Source organism: Vombatus ursinus, unplaced genomic scaffold, assembly GCF_900497805.2.
Source record: "Vombatus ursinus unplaced genomic scaffold, bare-nosed wombat genome assembly UNPS02005204.1, whole genome shotgun sequence".
NCBI classification, from domain to species: domain Eukaryota; kingdom Metazoa; phylum Chordata; class Mammalia; order Diprotodontia; family Vombatidae; genus Vombatus; species Vombatus ursinus.
In genome coordinates, this window is record NW_020944982.1 from 233611 (window position 1) to 243292 (window position 9682).

Genomic DNA, 9682 nt, shown 5'->3' on the forward strand with positions numbered 1-9682 from the left:
ATTAATTGGATGGTTTAAAAGGCAACATGCTTTTACTTATTAAAAATTGATTATAGGTGAGTATGAAGAAACAGTGTCAAGGACACAGAATATGGTGAAGACTGTCCTAAGGACTTAGAGCTTCTGAGAATTGTGGTCCTCCCAGCCATTTACATATAACTGATTTAAGACCAATCAGGGTAAAACTAAGGGAAAAAATGAGAAATCATTTGGATTAGGAAGGATGATTAAATAAGGACTACTGATTTCATTGGGGAAATTTGGTTGGTTGTTAACTCCTAAGTGATAAGGGAATTACTGAATTCCAAGAGGCTCTAATTTAAGTCATTGAAATAGGCAGATGCACTAAAGTTGACTGTGGCTATGACTGAAATTAAAGTGACAAAAAAAAAGGTAGGAGAGTAAGAGGGGTCAAAAAAAAAACAACTTTGTCAGAGGTATCTAAATAACCCAATAGCAGGAGCAGTTGATTTCACTTTCTAGCTCATGCTTGCTGAATACAAATTACATACAAATGTCGTGGTATAGTGGGATCCAGTTATTGCCCGTCAGCGCCACCTCGAGGTTAATAGAGGAGAAGAACCTACAGCTCCCCTCTAGTTGGAGAGTTTTTCTAAAGATCTTTCTGTAAACTAAGCTGGTTTATGTTGCCCCTAAGTCACTCTGAGTTACTTGCTACGAGTTCTGTTCTGATTCAACAAGGTGAGTGAATTATTCTTGGTGAGCGAATACTGGATGGGAAGTGCTGGGGTGAAGTGGCCAGAGAGAGCCTACTCGGTGAGCTTTTACAGTATCTCTGGCTTAAAGGCTGGGCACCTGAGTATGTTTTACATTTTCAATGGAAACATGGAGAGATGCTCAACATCTGTCAGGTGTCAAGTGAATTACTTGCTGAAGGCAGTTCAAGGTTTCAGCAACAGGTTCTAATTCCTTTTTTTTTCCTGCCAAGAGGTGGAAAACTTTTTAATTCTAATTTTTTGATTTAATTTTTTAATTCTAGTTCAGTTTAATAAATGAATCTGTTTTTTCCTCATTCACTACAGCAAAATCAAACACTGAAAAGAATACACCAAATGTCGGATCTACACAAGCCCTCTCAGGGTTTTGTGTGTGATCCTCAGTCTCGTGAGCTTCTTGCTTCTCGGAGTGCTTCTCAGAACCCTACAAATACTGAATCCATGCACAATGATGAAACGTTTTCTGAACTAGCACTCATTATAAACTACTATATTTCTATTAAAAGGAAAGCTGGGATGTCACAAAAGTCAGGTCATTGGCAGGCAATGTTTGCGGCACAGTACATCATATTTGCTTGTGACTTCCAGTCATCGCTTGCAAAGAAGGAGCACAGCGAACAGACAAGACATGATCATTTCCTTATTCACCTCCCTAGTTTTAAAGTCTAGTGTGTGTTGAACTGGTCCAATTATAACAAATCCTAACATTTGCATGATTAGTTACAAGTTTGTGACAAAGCATCTCATCAGTGGTAATTACTAAAACGGACTCTGTACGGTTGACCAACTGGTTTTACATCGTGTGCGATGCAGAAACTTTCAATTTAAAGTAGAAAGTGCTTAATGCCGTACAGTAAGGAATCAATCGCCCAAAGGTGACCAAAAATTACAATGATCGGTACTGCAAAATTCACTTAAGAAGAAAATGACAAAACTGAAAGCATATTTTATATACATTCTAATTTTTCATTGAGGAATTCTTCTAAACGGTCCGCGTTCCTTTTGAGGATGCTTAGTTCTTCAGTTATGTTCCCACTGCCATCCAACAGCTTTAGCACAGGGTCCGAACCAAGATTTGTAGTCCCCGAATAGTTTGGCTTTGTCCCTCTTGACAAAAGCCTGGACTCGGAGGAACCGCCCAGTTTTCATCCACATACTTCAAGAATAGCCCTGCATGTAGCCTTTGTGTTTCAAATTGCTTCTTCTTGGCAGCATCCTCTACAATCAGGATCCAGATGAGTTAAGCTAAACTGTCCATGATCACAAAAACTACAGAGCAAACTGCTGGAGAAACCCAACTCTCTGCATGCTTCCGATGATAATTCAGATCCCTGTGGAGAGCCCCGATTGCAGCACGGAAGCCAGCAGCAGCCGAAGCCAGAACGCATTTAGGGTTAGAGCAAACCACCGCTGCCCGCCCGCAGCCAACGCTGCTGTTCCCTAATTCCTTTCAATGACATTCCAGAATGTGTGTGATAGAGTTTTTGTTTACCTGCACTTTCTTTTTAACCTCAGGTTCATGTTTCATATCTTTTTAAAGTTGGGGTTTTTTGGTGCTTGCTGTGAAAAAGAAATTATGTACTGGGCCCCTCCCGACGAGAGGCCAGCCCGAGCCTAGCGTTGACATCAGAGGACTGGGAAACAACGCGGCAGCCGCGGGTCCCCAGTCCCTCCACATCAGCAGGGGCCTTGGCTTGTGGGCGCCGCCTTGTGGTCAGTCTGGGGCAGCTTCACGTACGCGCTTCAAATACTTTACAAGAAGCTGAACTGCATTGTGTTCCCTGGGACACCTGTAATAGAGAAGAAAGTTATGGAGGCCGCATTGCGGCGACTTCATTTTGTACAGGTAAAGAACATGGATTTATTGATACTTGCCTGGGTGACAGTGGTGAGCCTTTAATGTGTTACCTTCCAGATGCCGGCAATTTTTATTTAATGGGAATTACCAGTTTGGAACTTGATTGTGGCAGGAAAAATTACCCTGGTGTTCTGTCCAGGTGCGATTCTTCAAAACCTGGGTGATAAACTAAGTGCTTCCAGCAGCAGCTGAAGACAGAAATAAGACGAATATTGGACAGGGGCCAATCCTTCTTATTGTAGTCCTTTCCAGTTTACTACTGGCCACATGAATTGGCAGTGACACCATGACTTCTTTTTGTAACTTGCCCTTTTTATATACTCATATTGCATTAAATGCTAATTAATCTTTTATAAGTAAACTGGCCTCTTTGATGTTGTCACATCAACATTTCTTGTTGATATAAAAGGGTTACACTTTGAATATATGTGGTTTTCTTAAAATTATATTTGGAACCATAGACTTTTCCCTGAACAGTCCTAATTATGTTACTATATCATGTAATAATATACTTTGTATTTGGGGTACTTTTCTCAGGACTTATAAACAAATATATACTTAGGTGTACTTTATTATGTACATATTTATAAATAAACTCAAACATAAAAAAAATTAAGTACTAAGCTGAAGGATATTTTGTATTTTTCTTTATTTAATGAGTTGTCATGAAGAAGTCATCATCTAGTCTTCTAGTAATGAGCCTTTCCATGCTCAGCTGAGATGGTCCTCAGAAAGCAGATGCAGTCATTTACCTAGACCCAGTGATGTGCTGCAGCCAGCTCTTACTGACTCCGGAGATAATTGTTCAGTTTTCAGTGTGAGCATTTACACCTCAGAAATCAGCAAATGTTACAAATGAGGACTTGATTTACTGTTTTGTTGATTGTCCTGAACTAAGAGAGTAAAGGGGCAAATGCTAATAATGTAGATCAAGCCTAAAGGTATGTCATGCATGCATTTTTTTTATGACAGCTAGTTGATAAACATTTACCAGCACACTTCTGACTGGAAAATACTTGAAACTTTTCATTATGGTAGAGCCTATAAGGATTTAAGCTCCACTGGCAGAGACTTCCAAAACCCAGCAGTACTTCCACAACACTTTGAACCATAAGAGCAGGAAATGGGTAAGGGTGATAATCATGTGGGAATCCCCTCTCCATTCTAGCCCATAAGGCTCCTGTCCCACACAGCCCCATAGATCTGATAAAACCTAAATATTCCTTCCAAATTAATAATAAGAATAATCATATAGCTAGCATTTTTATAGTACCTAATTTTAGTAGGCACTGTACTAAGCCTTTTACAACTATTATCTCATTTGATCCTCACAACAACCTTGGGAGATAGGTACTATTACTATCATCCCCATTTTGCAGAAGAGGAAACTGAAACAAACTGAAGTTAAACACCTTTCTCAAGGTCATATGGTCAGTAAGTCTCTGAAGCCAAATTATATCTATTAGAACTCATATCAAGTATTTCATTGCTCTGTAAGTGAATGAGGGAGTGAGAGCATAGGGACATGAGGAGTCTTGAGAGGCAAGATCAGAGAGGAAATTGGGGCTAGAGAATGACTGGGTAGAAAGGAAATCTTGACCAAAAATTCTGTAGTTTTCTCATAGAAAGCAGTCTTCGAGAGGACGTCTCCCTTGCAGAGAGGGGAAATACATGGCTCCAAACTGAGAACACCATGGTTAAAGGGATACAATACTGGATGTAGATTCAGAGGATCTGAGCTCAAAGCCTGGCTCTTTCGTTGGCTGCCTGCACATGGATGAGTGAGACACTTAGCATCTTGGCCTCATTTTCCTCAGGTGTAAATCTAAGAGGTTCACCGAAAAGTCATTGTGTCCCCTTCTGACTTTAAATCCTAGGGTACAATATTAGTGTGTTCCATCATTCCCCCGTTCCCTAGCAAAATAGGAAATATTTCCTGTAGATAGCCTTTGTACAAGAATAAGTTGGCTCCTGATTTAGATGGCAGATATTTGAGGCAGTGTTGAGGATACCAGCAACCCAGTAGGCAGCAGGCTCCTGAACTTTATCCTTCTTGCTTCTCTTACCAAACTCTAGAGCTGCAACTGATGTTCCCCTGACACCTTCCTTCCTTCCTTCCTTTCTCTCAGGACCACTTCTCTTAGCCATCTGTTAATGACTGCTTCCAAAGTCGCCAAAGAATGAAGTTCATTAGTATCTTCAAAACAAGCTCCCCAGGGCACCTTTTGTGTGTTGGCTGAATTGATTCCCCAGTGCATCCTAAATAGAGCTGTTAAAACCTGAGTCATACTGGTTAATGTAGAACCTGCCAGAAAAGAGTACATAACTGCTTGCAGAGGTCACCAGCATTATTCCTTCTGGAACACAGAGTCCAGATATATTCTCATTCTCAAAGTCCCCTTTCTCTCCAAGTGTACCTGTGTACTCACTCACTGCCTCTCAGTTTGATTTTGGATCAATGCCAGGAAGAGAGATGGTGCAAATGTCCACAAGGCAAGCATAGGACTAGGTGAGGCTACGTCTATAACTTTTTTACTAAACTTCTGTAAGTCTGTGCTGTTCTTCAAGTGAAGGTAACCAGACTTTTTATGAGGTGCAAAATAAGTGTGGTTTCTTCCTGTGGTTTTAGAACAGAAAATGTGAATGGATGCAAATTTTAGGAAGAAAAGACTATATTGGTAACTGGTCTTTTGGGTCATGTTGGTATTGGAGTATGCAGCAAACTGGAGACATTAATTATTCCCTTAGAGCTTAAGTATCTGACCAATTTCTGTAGCAACAGAAAAGGAAAGCAACAAGGACACCCCTGATGAGCTTGTTTTCTAACAAGGGCTGTAGAGCAATAAGAGGGCAGGCTGATACTTCTGTTATCTTGGGGATACTTCAAAAATAGGACAAGACAAAGAAGCCAAAAGGACCTAACTCCTGAAAAAGCCCTTTCCTGAAACCCCATTAGTCTTCTAGGAAATATCATGTCCATAGGATGGGTGTCTCTTCCTGAACTCTGAAAGGGACTATATTTATATCTGAAGGATAAACATTCAGCTGATCTAGGAAGCCAGGAGAACAACTACAGATAGAATAGGGTTGAGAGAGCTGGGGGAACAGGGAAAGTAGGAGGATCCAGAGGTTTTGACACTACTCTAGATATCACTGAGGAGACTGAAACTAAGAATAAAAATCACTCCCACAATTCTCCTTTTGGTTTCTCCAGAAGGTCTCTTCCCACTAAGTAGTATAATCATATCAAAAGGCTAACTCAAGTAGGTTGTTTTCAATATGAGGAAAAAGATGTCTGAGTCACTGAAAGGCTCACACAGCCAATATGTGCGAGGGGGTAGATTGGAACCCAGATCTTCATGACTCAAGAGGCCAAATCTCTAGCCATTAATCCATGCAGCCTCTCCAAGGGTATAAACTGTAGAGATGATATTGATTTGCATTGGTAGAAAAAATTCCTCAATGAGACTTCCCTATACCAATGAAAGCAAAGGTCTAGTCAAAATGTGTAAGTATATGTGTATACATAATGTATATAAAATGTATACAATAATGTCTTAACCATTAGTTATGCAAAAATAAATAAATAAATAAGTAAAGAGAAATGGGCTATTTTAGGAGGTATTAGGTTCCACCTGATTAGAAGTTTTCAAATGGAGAACAGATGACCATTATCTTGGAAAGTTCACTTATTGGATCCTCGGTTAAGTCTGGATTGGAATAAATATCCTCTGAGACCCCTCTGAACTCTGAAGTTTTCTGGAAACTCTAAATGCAACAGGTAAACCAACAAACAGCTATAAGTGATTTTCATTCAGTGATCATTTACCTCAAATATACATCAGGAAAGTCCCAAAGGACAGAATTCTGTAGTACTAAGTTTCAGATGGACATATTAACTAACATACAGAGCTCACTACAAAATCTCTCTGTGAGAGAGCTGGAGAGATAGGAGTAATCACTATGTGACTGCCAGCACTTCCTCACCTGGGGAATTTCTACCTTTATCCCTGGAGAAGGGAAGACAGAGACCTGGGCTGATAAGGAATCACAGGTGCACTGTGGGAACATAGCATAGACTACAGGGAGCAGGGAACAGGAGGAGGAAGGAAAGGAGAGACAAACAAATACAATTATCCCTTCCACATCACAGGGGTTAAGGGTGTGGCACCCCCAGGATCTGGAAAAGCCCCATAAAAATTTTTGGCCTTCCCTTCATGCCAGAGAAGAAGTGTGAATTTTTTCTTTTTCTCTTATGGGGTGTTTTACAGTACCTTATTGTAAAATTTGGGTTAAGTATTTGGTCACAGGCTATATGTAGGTGAATGTTATGTAAAACTACTAGCCTTTGTTTGTCATTTCCTAGCTTTAGCATTCTTTTTGCAAATTTTAACTTTTTACTTATTTTAACTTTAAAAAAGAAATTGTGTATATTTATGGCATAAAAAGATAAAATATGTTGATTTTATACAATACTATACGTATATTTTATGCATTTCTGAGTTTCTAAACTTTTTCTGTGCCATCTGCTGGCCTTCACGTGTCATCATCTGTGGCTTCAGTAATACTTCCCAAAAATTACCATTTAATTTCTTATGCCAACCTGTAGTATATTGAAACAATGATGGGGAAAGTTGTTAAGTGGAAGGGTTAATTGTAAATAGATTTCTGACCAAGACAGCTGCCTGAGTGGGAAGCAGGTAGCCCAAGATTCCCACATACCTACAGCAGCAAAATACTGAAATTTACATTAGACTAAATAATGATGAGAAAATACAATAAGAAACATGACCTCTTCCTTCCAAAATTGCACAAGAGGTCAAAAGAATAGAAAAGGAAGATCCTTCCAGCAAACCCAGTACCAAATCCTCCCAATACAACCAGAACTGGTCAGGAAAACTTGTAGCCTATAAGGTTCTTTTTTCAGACAGAAAACAGAGGGCTCTCCTTAGCTGCAGAGTACTTAGAAATCCCTAGGGTGATCAGAAAGCTACAACGGGAGGACCAGCATTGGGCCATACCTCTCAAACAAGGACAGCCTAGGCCTAGAGGTATCAGGTGCCAAGCACTCTGTACTGAGAGGCCTCTGCAGATTCAGCCCTTTGAACCTCAAAGATGTAGCAGAGCCTAATCCAGGAGGTGAAAGGCAACTCAGGAACCTAGGGGGACCCAGGGTGCCCTGCCCAAGTAGATACAACCACTCCACCCAAACACATAGCAGGGGATAGAACCTGGCCCTGGCACAAAGCCCCAGATCAGGAACTAAAATCAAAAGATGAGTAATTTTTTTAAATGCACCAACCAGTATCAAAAATAGTTGCAACTCTAATTCTATAACAACTGAAAGCAGAGACTCAAAGGAAATATGGATTTTTCACAAGGACTAGAAGAAATGAAACAAAATATTAAAAAGGAAAGAAATGAAAGTTCTAAAAGTCTTTTTGTTAAAAACAGTTTTTAAAAATCTTTAAAGCTCTAGAAGAAAGAATTAGGAGGGGAATAATTATTTTAGAGAAGGCAATGGTAAAACTTACCTAAAGAAATGAATTCCATGAAAATGAGAAGAGACCAAAAAGAAATCAATAATTCCAATAAACAGCCAGAAATATAAGAATAAAATCAAAATGTTGAAAATATAAAAGAAAATGTAAAATACGTAATGTCAAAAAACACCAACCTAGGAAACAGGTCAAGGAGAGATCATTTTAAAATCACTAGACTTCTTAAAAACCATGATCCAGGGGGAAAAATGAAGTCTGGACACAATATTTCAAAAAATCAGAACTTCCAGTTCAATCTAAAAATGTTCAAAATAAAGACAAGACTCCACCAATCACTTCCTGAAATAAACTTGTCCAAAAGGAGACATCCAAGAATGTTATAGAAAAATCCAGAGCTTCCATGTCAAAGAAAAGCTACTATAAGCATCCAGAGAGGAGCACTTAAAGTACCAAGAGACCATAGTCAAGATTTTAAAAAAAAAAACACCTGCCAGTAATTATTATAAAAATGAGAGGAGACTTTGGAATATTCTACTGCAAAAAGCAAAACATACAGGCTTACAAACAATTATATCTTAACCTGCAAAGCTGGGTTGTTATTGGGTTTTTGTTTTACTTTTATTTTTCCCAATATTGGAAAAAAAATGATCTTTAATGGAATCGAAGACTTTCATATATTTCTGATGAAAAGACCAGAGCTGAATGGGAAACATTAAACCCAAAGGGAAAACAAAGAAACCTAGAAAGGTAAATTTATTTGAACAATGGGAAGGAACTCTATGATAATGTAGGGCTAACATTCTAATAGAGAAGAAATAAGAGGTCCTTTCAAAAGGTGAATATCTTCGAAGGATATTGAGGGAGTTAAGAAAGAAAAACAAAACTCATGAGGTAGATTGGTTCTATTCCAGGAGTGTTATGAGGGGAAAGAGAAAGAAGGATAAAGGGGAAATAATGGCATAAAAAGGAGGAACAAGCATGTAAGATTTACTATTGTTCATTATTGGGATGCCTAATTAAAGTATGCAAACATGGAGGAAAAAGTGGGGAAGTAGGCATTAGATTAACCCCATGCTTATCTGAAATGGACAAGGGAAAGTTGGACATAAACCCACACACATAAGAATTTCATACAGAAATACAACTTGCTCAGCAAAAAATTAAACAGAGTTGGAGAGGCAGAAGATAAGAGAAAGAATATTAGTCAGGAAGGAATAACTGCAACCAAAATAAAGCACCTGATCCTAAAGGGAAAGCTAAAGAAAGAGGAGGGGAGGAAAAAATAAATGGAATTCAGGATAAGCTTCTTAGACAACAAGCAAATGACTGAACAAACTGTGGTATATGAACATAATGGAATATTGTTGCTATTTGAGGAGTAAAATGTGAAAGCCCTGACAAGGATGTTCAGGACCAGTTATCCTACACAGGACCTGAAGGAAATGGAGCTTGTGAGAAGCCAACACCAATATGATCGAAAGAATGTTTATGAACTGATTCCATTCCACTCACAACCTGACTCCCACCTCTCCCATTCTTACCCCTGATTGCTCTTCTTTTCACTTTCAGATCTAGTCAAGGTCACA

The 9682-nt window shown here is 39.1% G+C and overlaps 1 pseudogene; it reads right to left on the bottom strand.

Moving 5' to 3' along the window:
* Positions 1-1684: 1684 nt before the first annotated feature.
* On the bottom strand, positions 1685-2560 carry LOC114029802 (annotated as a pseudogene).
* Positions 2561-9682: the final 7122 nt, after the last annotated feature.